The sequence below is a fragment of the Lissotriton vulgaris genome, chromosome 10, assembly GCF_964263255.1.
Source record: "Lissotriton vulgaris chromosome 10, aLisVul1.2, whole genome shotgun sequence".
In the NCBI taxonomy this organism is placed as follows: domain Eukaryota; kingdom Metazoa; phylum Chordata; class Amphibia; order Caudata; family Salamandridae; genus Lissotriton; species Lissotriton vulgaris.
Window position 1 is genome coordinate 1053085551 of NC_141698.1, and position 23343 is coordinate 1053108893.

Sequence of the window (23343 nt, forward strand, 5' to 3'; positions counted from 1 at the left end):
AGACACTTACTCATTTCGGTATCCACAGAAGGCACTTACTCATTTCGGTATTCATAGAAGTTAGGAGCCCTAACTTTAGGACTCCTAAACGCCTTCTGTGAATACCAAAACTCTTAAAGTTAGGATTTTTCTCAGTTTAGGGGTAGTAAAGTTAGGACTCCTTACTTTAGGACTCCTAAATGCCTTCTGTGAATACCGAAAGTCTTAAAGTTAGGATTTTTCTCAGTTTAGGAGTAGTAAAGTTAGGACTCCTAACTTTAGGACTCCTAAATGCCTTCTGTGAATACCGAAAGTCTTAAAGTTAGGATTTTCTCAGTTTAGGAGTCCTAAAGTTAGGAGACCTCTCTCTTGGATCGAAGGTCTGCATAGTAGGGTGTGGGGAAAGAATGCCTTCTGTGAATACCAAAATGAGTAAGTGCCTTCTGTGAATACCAAAATGGTAGTAAGTTTAGGATTTTGTCTTAAGTTAGTTCTGTGAATCGGGCCCACTGTGCTGCAGCCCAGGACAAGTTGGCATTGGACCATAAATGCCCTCTTAGGCATTTGTTTTGTAGTTATTATTTTTCTCCCAGTTCAAAGTTCTTCATTTTTCCTGAATCTCCTTATGTCTTTTCTTATTAACGACTTTTCTATTTTGTATTCAGCTATGCATGTGACAGTTGATGTTAGGCTCAAATCAAATGTCTGGCTCAGGATTTTTTTAAGAAGTGAGTTAGAGGCGGATCAGGTACTTCTGTAAAGAGTTAATCGGACTAATCACGTCTCTACAACCAAATGTGCATCATAAGCAACCACACATCAGATGAACTATCGCTTAACTCCCCCAAAAATTTCAATACGCTTACTGAAAGTTTAAATTATCAAAATTTCACTCCCTTGCTCCTCTTTAAAGTATTGGATTTCAGATAAACTTCTGTCTTTGCTCTGGCTTGACTCTGCCACAGAATGCGCTAGTTTCTTCCCTCCCTGTGTGATTCCATAAGGCATAGTCTCACTGCGTGGGCTATTTGTTTGGGATATCAGCATAGACAATGAGGTCCTATTGTCACACAAAACTGAATGTGACTTAGTTTTACTGTTCATTACACTTGAGAACACACGCTCCTCATCGGAATTACTGTGTGGTGAAGTAAAGAGAAGTCTTGCAATTTTAGAAAGTAAAAAAAACGTGCTCCTTTGTGTGTTTCGAAAGATTAAAGCCTGCTCATAATGAAACCAGATAACATCTATTCTATACGCATCAACCTCCCCACTAGCGCAGTGCACTTGAATGGCAGCATCTTCATAGGTTTTTGCAGGAACCTCTGCAAATTCAATAACTTTGTAAGTGACAAACTCCTGTACAAGGCAGGCCAGATCTTGTTTTGTAATTTTTTATATGCGTGAAAGCGCTCCACTATAAAGAGCACACTTTCAAAACCATATGTATGTTTTTCAAAAAAGTTGAAGACTTTAGCATGTTTGAGCACTTCATCATGAACTGGGAGCACTTCCAATGCACACCTCACTGCTGCCTGGTGAAAAGACCGAACAGCTTCAAAAAATTAGATTGTGTTTGTTGCTCAATAATCCCCATTTGAATCATGTTCTTCAGCTTTCCACGTACACCGATGCCTACGTAGAGACTCGAATCAGGGATCTGACAGTCACAGGAGCTCTGATCTGGAAGGCTGGCTTCTGGGTTTTTCATGAACGATTGAACAATCTGAGCCACAAAAGCTCTACTTATTAGCAAAGCCAGAAGATATACAAATGCATCATACAACAGATGAATGACCGGGTCTCCTCTCTGCTGCAAGAGATTGAAATTCACAAATGCTGGTTAAATATAAATAAATGATGATTGAAGGAACAGGCAATAGATCTCAGTCATAGGGTTCTTAAAGCAGTGAAACAGCCTCTGCATTCTGCTCCCATAAGCTCCAGCAATATCCAGTGTTGACAAAAATTAAGAACGAAGGGAGTCAAAGTGAAGAATAAGTTGATCCAAACAGGTAAGCATTCCAAGCCAATGGACAGAAATTTCCCTCCGTGCCTGACAGTAATCTGAGTCCACAAACTTACAAAACGGACTACACAAGTTTGTCATTTTCGATGCATGCTCAAACCATATGTCTGTTTTCCATTTAAAAAACAAAAAAACTAAAAACAAAAAAAAATTGTGACAAAAAACAGAAAAAGTCTCTTTTCAGAGCTGCCTATTCTGTTTGAAAAGTTAGACAAAATGTTGTGCTGCTTGCATTGTGTGTGACCATACGTTGCCATTGTCTGCTCATATATACCCTCAAATTATGTTATTCTAATAGGTCTTCACTCTAAAGTTACAAGAGAGTCTTTTTTTACTCATTTATAATTTAATATTTAAATAATATGAGAGAATTGGAATGTTGGAAGCTCCATTGAAGACAATGAAGTGCTTCACAACATATAATGGATGGTATAAGCGTTTCGCTCCCATATTCCAATATTTGTCTTTCTGTATGTCCTTTGTTGATTTAGAACATTCTACTATCAGTTGTTGGAATGATATAATATCTCTAACAAAAGAGAGGGACCCAAACAATCCAAAGGGGTAGGGTACCAGAAGACAAACTGTCAGTGAAGTTTCCCCTTTGGGTGAACTTATAAATAAACCACAGTTTTACACTAAGCATACAGAGAGTTCATAAACTTTCACAAACTAGGAGCAGCTAATGATGAACATGAAACAGTCATACAAAAAAATGTACATTTTATTTTGGTAAATGTAAAAAAAATATTAAAAACAGAACATTGTGACACATCATAAGTTCATTACACCGAAAATGGGACAACACACAAGGAAAATGATTCCAATTAAAAAGGGGGAGAGAAATCACTAGTTCAAATTGATTGATGGGTACTACTCCAGATTGTACATTCAATTTCACAATTACAGGAGTTTCTTTTCTCAATAGCTTAGTGTATCTCCACCCAAAATTGCATCGACGCGTTTCGATTATGGCATATAAATGTTCAGAGCCAAAAACCTTCTTCAGGATTAAAATAATAGTATCTCACTTTTACACAATATCTTGTTGATCAGCGAGTGAATATTATCAACGGTGCTGCTAGAGTCAGCTACCTTCAAAAAGTACCTCCAGACTTATTTCCGGTGTGCGTATAAAAGTATACTGCACTTCGTCTTCGTTGACGTCAAGATCACGTCTCTCGTTCCGGAGACAGAAGAAATTCTTCTGTTCTCGTATTAGCCAGACTGCCCGCAGCCTGCTAGTAAAAACTTTGAGCCGCAAGATGGGGTTCTGCGTCCTACACTCGAAGTTTTTACTAGCAGGCTGCGGGCGGTCTGGCTAATACGAGAACAGAAGAATTTCTTCTGTCTCCGGAACGAGAGACGTGATCTTGACGTCAACGAAGACGAAGTGCAGTATACTTTTATACGCACACCGGAAATAAGTCTGGAGGTACTTTTTGAAGGTAGCTGACTCTAGCAGCACCGTTGATAATATTCACTCGCTGATCAACAAGATATTGTGTAAAAGTGGGATACTATTATTTTAATCCTGAAGAAGGTTTTTGGCACTGAACATTTATATGCCATAACCGAAACGCGTCGATGCAATTTTGGGTGGAGATACACTAAGCTATTGAGAAAAGAAACTCCTGTAATTGTGAAATTGAATGTACAATCTAGAGTAGTACCCATCAATCAATTTGAACTAGTGATTTCTCTCCCCTTTTTTAATTGGAATCATTTTCCTTGTGTGTTGTCCCATTTTCCGTGTAATGAACTTATGATGGGTCACAATGTTCTGTTTTTAATATTGTTTTTAAATTTACCAAAATAAAATGTACATTTTTTTGTATGACTGTTTCATGCTCATCATTAGCTGCTCCTAGTTTGTGATAGTGTATGAACTCTCTGTATGCTTAGTGTAAAACTGTGGTTTATTTATAAGTTCACCCAAAGGGGAAACTTCACTGACGGAATGATATAATAGCCTTATAGTCCTTCTGCCTCGGCCTATACCCGTTATCAAAGGCCCTCTCCCACCCTACTTCTTAATTTATATTAAAAACCCATACAAATTGACTGAAAAAATCAAAGTTAAAGCAAAGTTATAATGGTAATAATAACTTCCTTTTTAAAGAAAATGTAATGCTTTTTAGGTCAAGCAAAGCGCAGCGCCCTTACGCTGCTCTATGGGAAGGCCTCTTGGAATCACTTTAGACTTTCTCGAAACTTGTCTGTGTGGTTTTTCAACTTCCACACATTCTATTGGCCTTTGCGTGTGGCTTTCAAAAATTAAAGCATGAAAGTGGCCAAAGGCAGGTGCACGTCCCACCTTTTATGTAAATGTTCCCTCCCACGGCATCCAGCTGTCGGGAGCAAGCAGCGGTGCACAGGGTGCCAGCTGCATTCCTCATCGTGATTCATTAAATACAACGCGGTCGCTTTCAGTTTAGCAGCCGTGCTTGTTTTTTTCACTCCCCACCTCTCCTCTCTGACCATCCCTACCTCCTCTCCTTCTGCCCCAGCAGCCTCTTGACCTTCTCCAGCAGTTTCACATCCGTATTCTCTCACTCCCTTCTCTTTTCTCGGTTTGATTTCCCTTTACATCTTCAATTAGTGCCCCCATACGCCTTCCCCGCATCATCATTCCCACTGCCCACTCATGTTAACTTAGTCTTTTGTAGGGGCAGGCATAGAAACGACTGACACAAACCTGAATACCCGGAAATTGGCGTTTCTGTCCTGGAATGTCCGAGGACTTCAAAATCCCCAGAAGATACGCAGAGTGTTGGCATACTTGGATAGGCATGGCATAGATGTGGCCTGTCTACAGGAAATACATCTTACGTCTTACACGGGGGCTAGAGTGGGTATGCGGTGGGTGACATATCGAATAGCGTCCTCATTCTCAACGTATGCTAGGGGTGTCCTGTTGTTAGTCAGAAACGGCACTCCCTTTCAACCTATAGCTACTGTCAAAGATGATATGGGTAGATATGTAATGATACATGGGAACTTTTGGGGAACATTATTGACCGTAATAACGTCCTGTGGTCCGAATACCGATGACCCCACTTTCTATGAAGCAATATGGTCTAAACTTAGAGACATGCCCAGGGCAACTGTTATATAGGGTGGTGACTTCAACACATGCCTGGACCCAGCGGTAGACAGGTTGACAGGTAATGAACGTTATGGAAAACACGCTGCCAATGCATTAAGGGAGGGCATGGACGCATGGAAAATGACGGATATTTGGAGGCTAAGACATGGCAGACGTAGAGAAGGAACCTGTACATCGATGACACACAATACATGGTCTAGAATAGACTACTGGCTGCTTACACAAGACGCATGCACATGGATGAAGAAAATTGAACACCTAGACAGTTTACTTGGAGGCTACAGGGGGAGGCACTATTAGACCCTGTGTTTAACAGTGAACTGCATCAAGCCATAACAGACTATTTTGAATTTAATTCGGGAACAGTGGATAGTGCAGGAGTACTGTGGGAAGCATTTAAGGTCACGATAAGGGGGCACTGTATTAATAAGCACGCTGGCATACTGAAGGACATTCAGCAACAACTGAATTTGATATAAAGGGATATAGCACGACTTGAGGAAGAACACACACGGAGACATGACCCTGCATTACTAGCACAAATATGGGGGAAAATGGATGATTATCAATCACGAGCCGCAGACGAAGTAAAATACAAATCACGCAGATTTACAGCCGCACCTACGGCGAGGGTGGTAGACCTGGGTGGCAGGGGCCGCTGGTGAGATTTGAAAGTGGTGGGGCGTAAACTAATTTGCATATTGCACCGCAGCGAGCGAGCGCAGCGAGCGAGCCCGAACCACCTTGCATCCATCCATACATCATTCATGCATCCACCCACCCACCCATCCTGCATCCATACATCATTCATTCATGCATCCACCCATCCATCCATCATGCATCCACCCATCATGCATGCATCCATGCATCCATCCATACATCATTCATGCATCCACCCATCCATCCACCCACCCATCCTGCATCCATACATCATTCATTCATGCATCCACCCATCCATCCATCCACCCACCCATCCAACCTGCATCCATCATTCATGCATCCATCCACCCATCATGCATGCATCCATCCATGCACCCACTCTCCCTGTTCAATTTCCTTTAGAAACTGGCCAATCACGTTTAAGCTGGGTCCCCCAACTTCACCATCTAATATATTCACATTCATTTTACCCTTACTGTAAACATCCGTGGTCTCTTTGGAGGAAAACTGACCTGACAGGAGTCTGCGAGAAACTGGCTATAAATTTGTGATTTACATCCCCACTGAACTTTTTTCACACTGTCTACGGTTGATTAATAGCCACATTGCACACATCCGTACAGGGTGCACTCTTTACTTAAGACTGCACACTTTTCTACTTTCAGCACTGCAGTGCTGTCGGGCATCTTAAACAAATAAAACACGTCAAAACATTTTTTTCCTCCTTACTTGCGTGTGGTCACTCTTTTGCACAGCTCGTGTCAACAGGATGCCATGTCCGCACTAATTGTTTCCATATTTCAGACAATCCTGGCGCTGCAGGGGCACAGGTTACTCTACGCCCACAGCACACCCATTAGGAGACTGAAGGGCTCCTAATGGGCATGCGCAAAAAAGCACAAACACAAGTGCGCATGAAAATGAAATGAAATGAAATGAAAAGAATCTTATAACGCGTGACTTAGCCCGAAGACATCAAGGCGCCTAACAGAAAAAAACCAAGGAAGCAATAGAAAAGTAACTACGGGTACGCCCTTACAAACAGCCTTGTTTTTAGTGCTTTACGGAAACTCAGAACAGAAGGCTGAGCTTTAATTTCACATGGAAGGGTATTCCATAGCTTAGGGATGATTGAAGAAAAGGCCCTACCGCCCCATCTGCTCTTACGGAAACGAGGTACCACAAGCAAGTTCTTTGAGGAAGAGCGTAAGAGTCTGCCCGAGACATAGGAGGGCCAGCAGTATCTTGACCCCTCCTGCACCATTGCCAGAAAGTGCACTATGAGTCAGGCAGAGCACTTTAAAGGTGATCCTCGCTTCAATAGGAAGCCAATGTAAGGCTTTTCTAGCTGCTGTTGATGACGCTAGTCTGGGAGCGTCCAGAACGAATTTGGCAGCTGCCTTTTGGGCGGTCTGAAGACGCTGTGTTAGGCTCTTATTCATACCGATGTATAGGGCGTTACAGTAATCGAGTCGCGAGGCGACAAGTGCTACCACCACTTGCTTCCGCGCCTGGGGGGACAGGTAGTGTTTTATTTTCCTGAGTATTTTGATGATCCTCCAGCAGGTAGCAACAGTTCTATTTACCTGCAAAGTCATGGAGAGGGCAGGTTCAATCAATACTCCCAGATTCCGCGCTGACTCCGTGGGAGTGGGACAAGACCCCAGCGAGGGCGGCCACCATTCAGGTGACCAGATGTTATTGTTAGGGCCAAACACCAAGATCTCCGTCTGCTCCCCGTTCAACTTTAATGAATTGTAAATCATCCACTGTGACACTGCTTCCATGCAGTTCCTAAAGTTGAATGGGGACGAGCCATCAGGGTGAGAGAGGGATACCAAGATCTGTGTGTCATCTGCATAGGAGACTACATCCATCCCAAAAGATCTAACCAACTTGGCAAGTGGGGTCACGTAGATGTTAAACAGGGTCGGACTTAATGCCGACCCCTGTGGGACCCCACATTGCACAGGTAGGGATGGAGATAGAAAATCTCCCAGCTTAACCCTCTGTACCCTCTGGTCGAGAAAGGAGGCCAGCAGATTCAAGGCCGCCCCTTCCACCCCTATCTCCCTTAGGCGAGATGTTAGCACCGAGGGGGACAGGGTATCAAAGGCGGCCATGAGGTCTAAAAGGACCAGGACGGTGGAATGTCCCTGGTCTACCTCCATGCGGATGTTGTTCAATATGACCGTAAGGGCTGACTCGGTACTATGGTGTTTCCTGAAGCCGTGCTGGGATTGATCCAAGAGATCTGAGGAGTCAAGAAATGCCGCCAGATGTTGATTGAGATACGTCTCAAGCATCTTTGCAGGTGCTGGGAGCAAAGAAATGGGGCGATAATTCTTGAGCACCTCTGGATCAAGTGTGGGCTTCTTTAGGAGGGGCTTGACCACCGCATTCTTCCATTCAAATGGAAAAATGCCCTCTCTCATGGCCCTATTCATGATTTCAAGTAGAAAAGGGAGCAGGGAGTCTCTACACTCCTTCAGGACTTTAAGGGGACACAGGTCCAATGGGGATCCCGACCTTGTCTTACTTAAGAGCAGGTCAAGCTCCTGATAGGATATAGGCGGAAACTCTAACAGACTCTTGGAGGCGGTGGAAGAGACCTCCTTCGGGAGCGGAGAAAGGGGGACAGGCGGGGGAGGGGTAACAGATCTTTGTGCTTCAAGATTCAGGTAGATGTCCGCAATCTTCGAGTGAAAGAATCCTGCGATTTTATCACAGAATTCCTGGGTGCCTGCAACAGGGTCCTGTATCTGTAATGTGCAGAGCGAGTCCACTATTTTGAAGAGATCTCTGGGAGAGGAGAGAGTCATTGTCAGGTTAGCAAAGTACTCTTGCTTAACTCTGATGATCTCCTGCTTGTACTCCTTGAGGAGTAACTTGTGTTTATCCCTCTCCTTCAGATTCCAGCTTGTTCGCCAAAGCCTTTCTTGCATCCTGCACCCTTGTCTCATGAGCCTAAGAGGCTCCGAAAACCAGGGTGCAGAGGGTTTCTTTCTCGCAGAGTAGCAAGAGGCGAGAGGAGCCAGCACATAGACTGCTGCACTAATGGCTTTGGACAATTCCGAAGCCGCTAGATTGGTATACTCATAGAGGTCAGGTTTGTAGTTATGCATTAGTGGGGCTAGCGAGGTGCTTGTGATTTTCTTAAGGTTCCTCCTGAACTTGGTGTGACTAGGGACACCTGTCTTAGCAGGCGTCAAGGCGACCAAAAGCTCCAAAGGAACAGCAAAGTGGTCTGACCAGGACAGTGGAATAGGGACTTCTATTTTAAGCTTGTCATCGTTGGAGAAAACTGCATCCAGTGTGTGGCCTGCCTGATGCGTGGGGTGTTTGACCAGTTGCACTAGATCACATACGGCTAGTGAGTCGAGGAGATCTGAAGAGTCTTTAGAAACAGGGTTGTCTAAATGAAAATTTAGGTCACCCAAAACTGTCAGGTTGGCTGCTCCGAAGTAGGGCTCTAGGATATTAAGAAGGGACTGGCTAAATTCTGTTCTAGATGCAGGAGGTCTGTATACCAGGATACCTACGAAGGGAGCGGCCTCGGGAGATTTTATAAGACAGTGCAGGGCTTGAAAGAGATCGGAGGGCCTGGAGAGTTGAGTAGTGTGACAGGTGTGAGAGGTCTTGTAAAGGATTCCAAGGCCACCTCCTCTGCGCCCTACTCTATCCAGTCTAGCTAAAGAATATCCATCCGGCACAGCCTCGACCAAATCCGGTCCTGAGGACTCAGTTGCCCAGGTTTCGGTGAAGAAAACCCATTTGGGCTTTCGAGCTGTAACGAAATCGCGAAAAGCGATATTATTTTTCACTAAAGATCTAGTATTAATGAGAAAGCCCGATTCTTTCGGAGGAGGCAACATAAGGGAGGTGGCAGGGGGGGCCTAACATGGCAAGTTGCCGATGATTTACCACAGGTGCTGAAACATGTGCAGTAAAAGGCATCCTGAAGAATGTCTGGCGAGCAGGAGAAATGGCATGGAAGCCATGCAGGTCTCAGACGGACGAAGTCCTGATAGGAATATAGGGGACCTGCTAAAGGAGGCATACCAAGTACACCCAGGGACCAGAGTCTCCCGCCCTTTAGCCCGTCCTTAGCGCGGACGGGCGCAGACGGGCTGGACTCTGGCGTGACTCCAGCGTTATTGCGGCGCAAACGCTGCGCGCAGAAAGGGCAGCTTTATATGCAGGTCAGCGTGTCCTTGTGACAGCTGGTCTGCTAACCCAAATGGCGCCGTCAGGCGTCCAAGTCTCCCCCCAAGATGGCTGCCAGCAAAGAAAGTGACTCAAGGGACCCGCCGAAAGCCCGGTGTTGTTCCAATTACTGTGCAAGTAGAGGGAATGCGCCGATCGTCTAAAATGGGGTAAATGCAAAAGTATGCGTGGGCACGGGTAAAAAATTCACCCTCCGTCCCCACGCATGCGCACTCGTGTTGCTGCCTGCCTGGTGACAATCATGTCAATCAACATGACGCCTCCCGACGCCATGCTGACTGGCATGCATTGTCAGTTCTCCCTCGGTGTCTCCTGCGGGCGGCTGCGGGCAGCTTCGGGCGGGGGGGCTACGCCCCCACGCCCCTATGGATGCACCACGCCTGCTGGGCGGGTTTTATCAAGCAAAATAAAACCGGCGCCAACAACGGCATTCATTACACACATAGTGGACGAACACAACCATGACTTATATGACACTTCATCTATTTTGGACTGCTTTCAACGCTATTTCTGCCAGCTCTATGACACAAACACAATGGTTACCCCATTAGAAATGAATCAGTATCTGCAGGATATCGGTATAGCCTGGTTGTTGGACACACATAGGAAATTCCTGAGTCATTATATTACTAAGGATGAAAATATAGACACCATAAACTCCCTCCCAAACAACAGAGCACCTGGCCGGGACGGGCTTCCTTGTGGAGTATACTGAGATTTGCTAATACCGTACTTAGCTGAGATGTTCGAGGAAGCGTATAAGGAAGGTAAACTACCCGCTCCATTAAGGGATGCCCTACTGGTGGTCCTTCCTAAACCGGATAAAGATCTTACAAAATGTGACTCCTATAGGCTACTATCCTTAATCAATATTAATGTTAAGATCCTAGCAAAAATCATCGCAACCAGGATACAGCTCCTACAGGAGAAACTGGTGCTGCCTGATCAGGCAGGTTTTGTACCAAACAGATCCACGTCTCACAACCTCCGTACAATATTTGCATTATATCATCACTTAGACCCAGAAATACCAGCAGCGGCGGCATTGTTAGATGCAGTGAAAGGCTTCGATTCGATTGAGTTGGGGTACATGTTTACAGTGCTACGTAGAATGGGCTTTCCGGAGCCGTTCCTGAAATGGATAGAATTATTATATAATGGTCCCACTGCTAGAGTTCGAATAAATGGGCACACGTCGGCTCCCATAGACATACAAAGAGGCACGAGACAGGGTTGCCCGCTCTCTCCTATCCTGTTTACACTGGTCATAGAACCCTTGGCTTGTATGATCAGACAACGGCACTCAGAGACGGCTCTGCAGTTCAAACTCCGCCCTCTCAGCATTTCTCTTTATGCTGACGATATGGTGCTTTTCACCTGAAACCCTGATACACATTTAAACACACTTATCAGGGAGTATGTACGATTCAAACAATATTCAGGACTGCGTATAAACTGGGACAAGTCGGTGGTCATACTGCTGACACTGGCCACAACACACCCAAGTACCCAAGTACCCCCTTAAATGGCAAACGGACCCGGTAAAATACTTGGGTATTTCGATTCATAGGGATCCGGAACAGGTAGTAAGGGACAATTATGGCAGGGCCATAACTAAACTGAATGAACAAATAGATAGATGGATAAAGATGCCCCTTTCATTGGCAGATCGGATAGCTCTGCAAAAGATGATTGTTCTACCTAAATTTTTATATTTATTTAGTAATATTCCTATTTGGCTAATGCAGGCAATGTTCTCAACCCTACGTACTGCAATGCAGAAGTTGACATGGGCGGGGAAACAGGCCAGGGTGCCGTGGGAAACACTGACGTAACCATATCACAACGGAGGTTTCGGTGCACTGGACCTTCAACTATATTACTATTGTGCACAGGCACAATATGCTCATTACTGGCTACAACCACGCGTGTTCCTTTCCCATGTGGCGGTGGAAAGAGATAGTGTGGACCCAAACCCGCTGACGGCATATGTGGCAGACCCGAGATCCTTTACCCATCATGACAGGATTCAGACTGTACACTGCACTGATAGAGCTTGGTACAAGCTTGCTCAGCATGCAGACAAACTTCTTGTGTATGCGCCAGCACTACCAATCGCACATCACCTGAGACTGTCAGTTACACAAGAAAAAGGTATGCTACGACTGCTTGGCGGAATGCAATTGACCACCATGGCGGATGTATTCCCGCATGGGAGATTTATTGGGAGAGATGACTCTTCACTAAGTATACATAACACCCCCATGAAGGTGTTTGCTCCCATGCGGTTGGAGACAGCGATAAAGGAACTATATGACTCGTATCCGGAGGAACCGTCTCACTTACAAACACTACAGACAATGTAAGTTGCACCCAGTCGATGTAAACTGGTTACACGCCTATACACTGCAGCACAAGCGGAGCACAGTGGTACTGAGAATAGATCGCTTAATAAATGGGAGAAACTACTGGGGGACACGGTGAGTGTGCGGGACTGGGAGTATAGTTGTACGCAATTACAGTTGACGACACCAAATTGTAACCTGCGTATAATACACTTCAAATTCTTGCACCAATTTTACTAAATACCGACTCAGTTACACAGATATGGGCTACGGCAAGATGACAAGTGCTATAGATGCGAGGCTGAACATGCAGACTTCTTACATATAGCGTGGGCCTGCCCACAGCGCCATGCATATTGGGAAGATATTACAGGAGCACTCACAATAATGCTAACAGAGATGATTCCTAATGCTCTATTAGAAAGCCTGTTAGGTATATACAGAATAACACCTGTACAAAGGAGGACATTTCTGGCTGTTGCTCTTTTACTGGCTAAGCGCCGTGTTGCTATGAATGGGGTAGTAAATGCCCCCCAGATTTCAGGACTGGCTGAAGGACATGTCATCCTGTAGAGACACCTTGGAAGTTTATGCGGAGGAACTGCAGCGATCATCCAGGCCCAGGGACTACTGGGAACCTTTGGTTCAATATTTACAGCGTGCGGGGGCGGGGGAGACAAGTGAAATAGGACCTGGTTGAGACAGTTTAAAATATGTGGCATCTATATTTCTATATCGCCTAGGGGTTTAGAACTGTGTGAATGGATAGAATGAGAATATATATAGGCGTTGTCCTTCTTCCTCTGATTTGAGAAATGTTGTAATCCAATTAGTACATACTACGTAATGCCGCAGACAAGTCAGACGAATGACCGAGAGGGACATGTGCCATGTAACTAGGGCCCCTAATTATGTCAAGAAAAGGATCACTGTCATTATGTATATTTGCACTGTGATGTAACTTGTTTGATTCATTTTTTTATTTTTTGCTCTTTGTATCAATATGTGATATTAGGGGATGTGTGAATTGCTCGATGCTGACCGGAACCAATAAACAAAAACAAAACAAAAAAAACGTAGTCTTTACTTCCGCTCACAAATACCTACCCCCCCTCGGCTTCCCTCTATCCCCCTAAGTTCTCTCTCACCCCCACAGCCATAGATGCTTTCCTTGCCCACTACATAACCCCTAACTTCCCCTCCCACGTCACTTCTACGAAACAACTCTGCACTACACTTTTACCCCTCACCCTGAAAATGTATTCTAACTCCCTTCCACACATTCCCTCCCGCACTCGCTTTCGCTGCTCTCCCGTACTCATATCCCCTAACACTCTAATTCTTTGCTTGAGTCCTATCTTGTCTCCACAACCCTCACTGGGTCCCCATCTCACTTCCACGCCCCTCCCCTTGTGCATTTACCCCCTCCTTTTACTACCCGCCTCATCCTCACAGCCCTACTGCGACTCCCTCATTCCTCATCTCCTCCTTTACCACCTCCCCACTTCCTTCATAGCCACGCCCATTCCTTCACTCACCTTCACCCTCTTTACTCTCCATTCCCTGTTCCACCAGCCAACAATTACCCCTTCTTGCCCTCGTTCATCCCCAGCTCTCTTTCACTAAAATTAAAATCCACTCATCCCTTTCTCCCATCATACTAATTTACACCACACCCACTCCCACTCATTCCTTCACCCATTCTGTGTCCTCTTTGTTGTATGTGTAGCACGTGCTCCGGGTTTACCTTGTATTGTGTGCTTAACTCTATGTACTTCTACTGGTACTTGATTTACATGTACACGGATGTTTCTATGTCTTTTCACCCGTATTAAATGTGCCACAACAACCTGAATGACTTCCACCTCGACCTTGCATCCTGTACGTGTACTCTGTGCCGTGTGGCAGTTGTGTGTGCCTGCTTTGTGCTCGGCATGTTTTCTGTGCAATATACTACTACCTTGTGTCTCGTGGCCTGCCTTGTTCTGTGGTCTCAGTGCTGTACATCTGCCGCCCTCTTACCTGTGTTTTACATGCACCCTTTCTACCCCACGCTTTACGTACACTAAGCTCTAAGTATGTATTGCCACAACAGGGCCCTACTGTGAACTCTGCTGTGCATATATTTTACAAAATATTGCCATGGGTTCCATGTGTGGTGTATACTCTGTGTTCTACACTTACTCAACTTACAACATGTTTCCCGGGTTTTACATGTATTTGTGTTCGCTGCAAAGAGAGAGGTCCAAATCCAGGTCCCAATCCAGGCAAATTCACTCAGCCTTTCATCCTTTCTGAGGTCAAGAAAATGGGTACTATTGAGTTGGGTAACCAATAGACGTCTGTTATTCAGCGCCAAGATGCCCCTTTTGCGGGTGAAAGTGCGCTTTTCACAAATACACGTTATGTTATGTTACTATGATGAACGGCCCCACCTAACAATAAAAACTATAACAAAAAAGCATTAGAACAGGCAGGGAAAAACTGACAGCATTGCATAAAGAATAAAACTAGAACACTTTTTGGTGTTAATTCTGGTTTTTATTAGGGTACTTCAGTTGTATATAATGTTTTCTAGGTTATATATAAGTTGACAAAAATGGTTATAACACTTTTTTTTATTATAACATAACTTTTAAACATGCTGTACAACATTCACAATCCTCTACAACACCTATTAAACACGTTAAGAAAGCCAATAGCTCTGTCTAAACAGTTATAAGGCCCCAAAGGCGAGACCTATTGGCTACACCAATGCTTGTTATGTGGTGCTTACTTTCATACCTCTAATGCCATACTCCTTTAAAGAATAATGTGTACAAAGGTTTCTTGGAAGATGTCAGCAGTGATCTAATCAATGATGTCATTTGAGATATTATCAATGATGTCATACATGATGACATAGAACACGTCATGAGTGATGCAATATGTAAGGGCATAAGCAGTGCACAGCTGAGCAAGTTAAAGTTAGCTCTGCTAACTATAGTTGGTGTACTACTGTGTTTCTTTTTTCTGTTCAATGCTAGGTTGTGACTGACATTCTCACCTAACTATAACATCACTTTCAATTTTGGGAGAGAGGGAGACCAGAAGACCTTTCAGTGTCTTCACTTTTTAAAAATAACTTTTACAAATAAAGTACCGTTCTCCATGGTCTCTTTCTATTTCTCTTTGATTCTTTAGACAAATATTTTCCGGCACTCGATGTGACGCCCTAGAATCCAAAGCCTTCATATAAAAAAGTTCCTCTGCTGTGAAAAGCATCCGTAAGGAGGTGACACTTTCTCAAGCTCATCTGAGGAGAAAGCAGGGTCTGTGACTGGAGTTTTACAAACAAGTCAAGAGATTGAAAAATCTTCTCAAATATAAACAAGTCACATAAAGCCGGAGCCCAACAAAGAAATCTTAGATCAGAAGTTACAGCCGGAGATTCTTGCAACTCTTCTGGCAAATTCCCGTTTTTATTACAGGAGACAGGGGTGGGCGTTCAGCCGCCAATAATATAGCTGTTTTTACAGCGCATGAAGCAAGGACCATAAAAGCTGCTGCATTGTACGGAGAGCACCCAGCTTGTAAAATGGTGCAGCTGAGCTGCGGTCGCTTTCACATTTTTTTATTTGAGTCATTTTAATATTTACTGCTTAGTTTTGCTGCAACCACTCTGGGCGGGAGGCAAAAACCAACCCCATTCTCCTAAAACTTGGCCTATCTGCCTGTAATGCCACCCCGGATGTAAATATTACACCAGCATGGTATAATATTACGCCAGTACGGGCTAATATTACGCCCGCGCGGTGTGATATTTTACGCCAGTAAGGTGTCATGTTACGCCAGCGTGACTCTTCTCCTGGGGAATGGTTGTGTAAGAGTGGGATGCACTGAATAGTTTGGCGGCATCTGTGTTTGTGGGTATGCACACATTTTTCCATGACCCAGACCTACTTAAAGAACAGCTGAAAATGTGAGGGCTGTCACAAGGGCGTTTGGGGCTGTGGGTGGCCGAGGGCTACTATTCCCCATATCCTGCACCGTCCAGGATCCGCTCTGCTGAGCCAAATTTTATTTATAGATTTTTAAATCAAGATTTGTAAATGAAAGAAGGAAACTGCCGTCTTCATGAATTTCAATTATGGGGGCATACCACTAGATGGCGCCAGATGCCAAGTGCCCTCGTTCCCTGCACTACATTTATTTAACTTTTAGGAAACAGGTGCAAATTGAACATGCCAAAAACGGATGAAGGGCCTAGAAGGCCGCCATTATGTTTTTGCCCCAGCCCTTGCAAAAACGACTGACAAGCCTGGGAGCTGCACTACTACCAGGTGCATTAGCAAGTATGTTTCCAGCGTAGGACTACGACGGGAGGAACATTGGTGGTTTTGGTGAAGAAAGATGCTCCAAGGGAAAAATCTATTTCCCTGTGAAGAAAATAAGGGGGCTTATTAGCAAGGGCCATATCGCCGCTTTAGCAGAACTTTTTGCCGCTAAAGCGGCGATATTTTTATCACCCTATCAGCAAGCTCTTGCTAACAGCAGTTAGCGACAGCTTTCAGGCGATAGCAACCGGTTTGGGGCCCACTTTGCATATCAGCGATATTTATCACTAATGACATGCAACGTGGGCGTACCCAAACTGAAAGCAGACGCTAACACAGCTATTACCTATTAGCAAGGCAGGCAAAGCGATAAAAAAAATGATCGCTATAATTTAACGCCTGCTAAAAACATGACTTCCTGTTTATCCAATGGGAGGTGGATTGTCAGGTTAAGTCCCCATTGGCTTTAATGCGTGAATATTGCTGGATTTCCAGCGATATTCACGTATTTCGCCTCTATCGCTGGATATTTTAGCACAATGGAGAAAATTGTTGCCAATAGCATGTTTTTTCCGCTAACGTATCCAGCGATAAAAAAAATGCACTAAGCGTATTTTGCGATAAATATTGCTATTCCTTGCTAATATGCTCCACGGTGCGTTGACATCAATCTGAAGACATTTTGACTCGTTTGAATCTCTGCTATCTACAATCACTCATGCGAAAATTACTCCACGTGGACATGGTTATGGATCTGCTAAGTTTTCTGGGCGCACTCCAGGAAACCTCAGACTGCCTCAGGCTGCCTGGAGTAAGAGTTGCAAATCCCAAAAATGTGTAAATCTACATGTCATGGTATAAACCTGGAGGTACATTTTACCAATTTCTTTAAACATTGGAGATGAGTGGTGAGAGGGTACCCGTGGGGTACACTACAACAAAAAACAAACCTTGCTCAGACAGAGGGATTCGACTGTGATGAAAATGGATATGAACCTGATTATATTACAGGCCAGGCTGAGGAGTTGACACGGAAATGCTGTAGAAATGTGTAGTCTTCAAGAAAAAAATATTCAGTTGATTCCCCTAAAGCGCACACAATTTTTTCAACCATGGGTGGGATGTAGGTACATTTTTCTCCTCCAATAAGGCAGACGAGTTATTTTGGGTCGGTTGCTAGTTCCTTCCTAAATGTTATGAATGGTGGACAGATATGTGATGGTTCCTTGATTTAGGAAATATCTGCAGGTTTTCAAAATGCAAGAAAGACCTGATTCTTAAAAACAGATAGAACTTTGCACCGGCAGGTTTAAGAACTTGAATGGTGTTGATGTCCAACATCCACAAACCTTTTCCAGTTTAGACTTCAACATTTGGAGCCTTCCAGATTCAAACCTGAAAATGTTTTGTGTTTTTTTTTTTTTTTTTTTACGAGGAACTTCTGGAGCACCTGCAACGATTTTCTCCTCATGACTAAAATATTTCCCCCCCTAGAGAAACCCGTTCCACCAATTTTTGGTGATGTGCCCATATCAATTTCGAAAGGGTTTTACTCTTGGCCGTGACAGGTGGTTTGTGAATACCCAAACGGTGTGAGTTTATAGATGTTTGCAAACATCCAGGGCCTTCCCTCCCGGTAAAGTCCCCACTCCCCCATTTACAGGGTTAATTTTACCCGTTTTGGGGAAGAGGAACATCCTTTTCAACGCAACTTTTACGACGCATGCCTTTACATCGCAAGTTTTACAACGCATGTCATTACAATGCATTGGGCTGGGGGGCGCTCTAAGATAGGGAATAGATTTAATTTACTATCCAACACCTTCCCTACTATCCACGGGGACTGGAGTTGGAATAGTAAATTAAACTATTCACTATCCAGCACCCCTCAACACTATCCGTTGTAACAGCATGCGTTGTAAAACTTGCGATGTAAAGGCATGCGTAGTAAAAGCATGCGTTGTAATGTCATACAACCTTTGGGGAAGCAATTAAATCTGAACTGGATATAAGTATAGACGAATCCTTTTACCCTCCCCTCCTAAATGGCCAGAGCTTATGTTCAGTGCAGGCTGCTCTGCATGGACTTTCAGTGTTCACTGCAGACATGGGACTGACTCTCACACCTCAGAGTGCCAAATGTACACACACTCGGGGTTAATTTATGAGCCCTTGCGTCACTTTTGCACCGCCGGTGAGTCACTTTTTGTGCCACACAAGCAGGGTAAAATGCGCCATGTTTCGTCATATTTAGAAAGTGACGCATCTAGGTAGATGCGTCACTTTGTAAATCCCTGCACCACATTATACCTGCACCAGGTATAATGTATGCAGGGGGCGTTCTGACGCAAGTAAGCCTCGTAGAAGTGACGCAGTGAAATCTATGAGATTTCACTGCGCCATTTCTAGGACACAAATGTGTCAATATCTTACGCCTGCCTCACAGCAGGCGTAAGACTGACGCAGGCCCATTTGAAATGGGGCTTGCCCATGTGAAATGACCCACTGATGGAGTTGCGTCACTTTCGTGACACACTCCAGTAATACGTAATTTTCACGTCTACAGATAGGGCAGAAATACTGACCTCTGTAACTCCTTGCGACATGATGCGCCATACTGTAAATATGATGCATCCAGCATGTCGCAAGGAGGGCGCAATGAAAAGTGAGGCATCACTGTTTTCACGCAGCGATGCTTTACTTTTCATAAATGAGGCCCCTCTGTGTTTCACACAGAAATTCTCAAGCATCTACCCTGAGGGCACACCCTACTCGATGGAACGGCTATCTGGTACTGACTATCCCAAATCAGTCACCAGGAAGCAGCTGTCAAAGAGGCTGACAAGCCCTTAGGTGAGCCTTTCAACCTGACGGATGGGAAAGTGGTTACTTGTAAGGGTTAGCGTAAAATCCGTTTCGCGGGCGAAATTGCGGATTTTCCGCGATTTCGCGATCCGCGAATCTCGCGAAATCGCGGTAAAATCCGCGAATCAGCGGGGACAAATTTGCAGCCAAGCAAGGGTTACAGCAGCAGGTGCAAAAGTTGAACCTAATTTCTTTGTAACCTTTTACAAAAGGGTTACAAACAAATTAACTTCAACTTGGACACCTGCTGCTAATTGCTTCCTGGCGCCTCGTTGCCTACTTGCAACTATTCTCTGACCCTGCTCTGACCCTTGAAGAAGGGTCAGAGAATAGTTACAAGTAGGCAACGAGGCACCTGTCCAAGGAATTAAACCTCATCAGGAAGCACTTACAGATATAAAAAACAGGAAGAAGGGAGAGGATGGCAAATACACCAATTTTGAGTTGTCAGGAGGGGTTAAACTAAAAGAGACCTTTACAGCACAATTTTCATATGTATTTTGCTAAACATAAAAAGCTGTATGTTCTGTAGGGGCAACTCAGGAATCTGGCCCTTCAGAGATCCGGCCTCTCTTTCTTTCTCTCGTTCTCTCTCTCCCTCTCTCTTTCCCTCTCTTTCTCTCTCTTTCTATCAATCTATCTATCTATCTCTCTCTCCCTCCCTCTCCCATAAACGACTGCATGGGTAACTTCGCTATGCAAGCGGCTCGCGAAGACGCAAAAAGCCCTGCGAACACGCAAAAAAACCTGCGAACACGCAAAAAAAACAAAAATCCGCAAATTCGCACAAATTCGCGAATTTAGCTGATCGCGAATTCGCAAATCCGCAAATTCGCGGATCGCGAATTCGCAAAATTTGCCCATGCTTAGTTACTTGTCTGGTTTGCATGGAATCAAGGAGAGTGTGCCCTTTATCTGGTGCAGGTGTATGTTTACACACCCGCCAACTTTTCCTGTCTCAATTCCCAAATTGTCCTTGAAATCAGGTAACAGTGCTCAGGTTAGACATGTTTAGCAAAAAAGTAATGCATTAAAATGCTATTGAAGTAATGACCCGATACACTTGACAGTAATTGACTCATATGAATTTCAGCACCATCCCTTTCCAGTATCTGCACCTGCTGCTTTGAAGGAAGAAAATGATAGACCTGGCAGTGTGCACAGACTTTGAAATATGACACTGACAAACTTCCAGTAGCATCAAGGTCTGTAGATTGCTCAAAGCAGCCTTTCAGGTCAGGTCCTACAATTAAACTATAAAAATTTCCTGAGTGAGCTAAGATCTTATTATTGTACCGAACTAAAACGTCACATTCACCTTTGCTTTTTTCAATATTTTGTTTCATACATTATGTACCTATATCTATATATAGCTATATATATATATATATATATATATATATATATATATATATATATATATATATATATATATATATATATATATATATATATGTATATATATATATATATATATATATATACATATATGTGTGTGTGTGTGTGTGTGTGTGTGTATATATATATATATATGTATATATATACATATCATACCTTTGTATGTTGAAAATAATGAATAAGGAGCCAAGGTGCTCAAAGCACTGTGCATTTTTCAGAAATTGGATAAAATGAGCATTCAGAATATTGGATGTTAGTTTTTGCCAATATATGTTTTGTAAAATATACATTAACTAAATTATTATTTTAATAACATATACCAGGTACATTTGGGATGCATGCTGAAATAGTTAATCCCTCTAAAATATTCCTTAAACTTTGCGAACACTTGAAGTGTTGGACCTGGCCCTTTAGGCAGGTTCACCCCGAGACTTTTTGCTTTTTCCCTAGCCTGTTAGCATTCTAACATATATACTGACTAAGGGCCTGATTTAGATTTCGACGGACTGGTTACTCCATTACACTGGTGACAGGTATCCTGTCCAACATAATATAAATCCCATAAGATGCTATGGTACTTATATTTCGGTGGGCAGGATATCCAACACCGCTGTGACGGAGAATCCCGTCCGCCAAACTCTAAATCAGGCTGTTACACGAAACCACAAAACACAAATAAATAAGTGAATAAATCTGATAGTCATTAATTCACCTGATCACATGCATGAAACCATTTGTACAAATGCCTGGCAATTCTCCCTACTAGTCAAGGTCCCAGGTGGAGATTTATTAGATTGGTATCAGTTAACACAACATTTGGGTAAAGTGTGATTACATTAGTAACATTTCCCACATGGAGGTGCCGATATCGTGTTTACCTTTAAATATATACAAGAGCCTGATATTAGGTGAACGGAGCATTGAAGATAACATTTGCCCATAATATAGTGCTTAAGGCCACCCTTTATAAGCTCTGCAGATGGCTGATGTAATATTAACCATGTTATGGTGCGTCAATTACCAATCTTGGCAGGATGGAAGCTGAGTATGCCTTGCCGAGTTTCGAACTCAAGATCTTAAAAACATTTGATTTTGGTAGAAATACACGTTCAGCTTCTAATCCATGCTGCCAGGTATGATAGGGACAACTCTGTCTTCTTGTAGCTCCTTTAGCTTGGCTGAAGAGCTTTTGGGAAGAGGGAGGTCAGGGGTTTGATTAGCCCACATTATTGTAGATAAGTAATTTTATGGACATACCCTTGACATGTATTGTTGATCATACCTCATTCTATGTAGTAAGAAGCACATACATTACCAACTAACTGAATCAAGAACTTTTTCAACATATAGGGGCTCATTACTAAGGCTGTTAGATGAGTGTCCAACCACCATCCCAGCAAGAATGGAACCGCCCAACATGTAGTCGGCAGTTCCACCTCCCTAATTATGATGCAGCTGCGTGTAGGCGGTCGGAAAAATGTTTTTTTTTATTGCGGCATGTGCTGCAGAACGGAAAAGTGCTTCTCAAGACACAATGGAAAAAGGCATTTTGCAAACATCCATTCACTGTGTGCCAAGCACGATGATGTTTGGGGTTGGCACCACATGGGTCTCTCTTGCCCATTAGCAGAGGGCCATGGGGGACAGGAACCCTGCCAGGGACACCCAAAGTCCCTTTCCATCTGCCTTTTCATAGCGGTAAGACAGCCATGTAAAGGCAGAGGGAAAAGGGACATAGTAATCCCTATGGCGGTGTCATTGTAGAGATGATGGTCCAACCAATGCCCCGATGGGCTCCTAGAGTCTGTCTGCAACATCGGTCAGTCTCTCTGACCCCTGCACTCTGACCGACCACATCATTTTGCAGCGGTTGGACTGCAGCCTCATTTGTCGGATGGACCGTCACCGATGGCCTGTCGGTGGCGTTCCGCCCGACATCATAATGAGGCTCTCAATGTCGTGATGACTGCGTGGGTCACATTATTTGAGTTGTGGTGCTGAATCAGAAATAGAGTACACATATGAAGTATAGGGGTTCCAGAGTACGGCATGATTTGCCGCTATATTGAAAATGGAGTCATGATATTTAACTTGCAGGTGTCAAGAGTGGCCAAATGGTGACACAATCTTCTCCAATTCATCTCCATCCCAGTGTTAGATCTAAGAGATTGCCTAAGTACCTGTATGGGAAACACCATTGTTTCATCTCTATGAAACTCCTGTTGGTACTTCTCAAAATGATCCACAGCCCTCAGTCTCAGAAATCCAAGATGGCGGCTGCGCTGATGTTCTGAATGGTTGCCGGTCTAGTGTTTTGGCACCCAGAAGAGGGTTGCTGCCTTCGCGCTTGCGCTCTTTGCGCTCTGCGCACTTCATCTGAATCTCCTGAGGAGAAGCAGCGTTTCTTGTTTCAGC

General features: G+C 43.9%; 1 pseudogene; it reads right to left on the reverse strand.

Annotated features, from left to right (window-relative positions):
* Positions 1-852: 852 nt before the first annotated feature.
* LOC147689300 (uncharacterized) lies at positions 853-8722 on the reverse strand (annotated as a pseudogene).
* Between the last annotated feature and the right edge of the window lie 14621 nt (positions 8723-23343).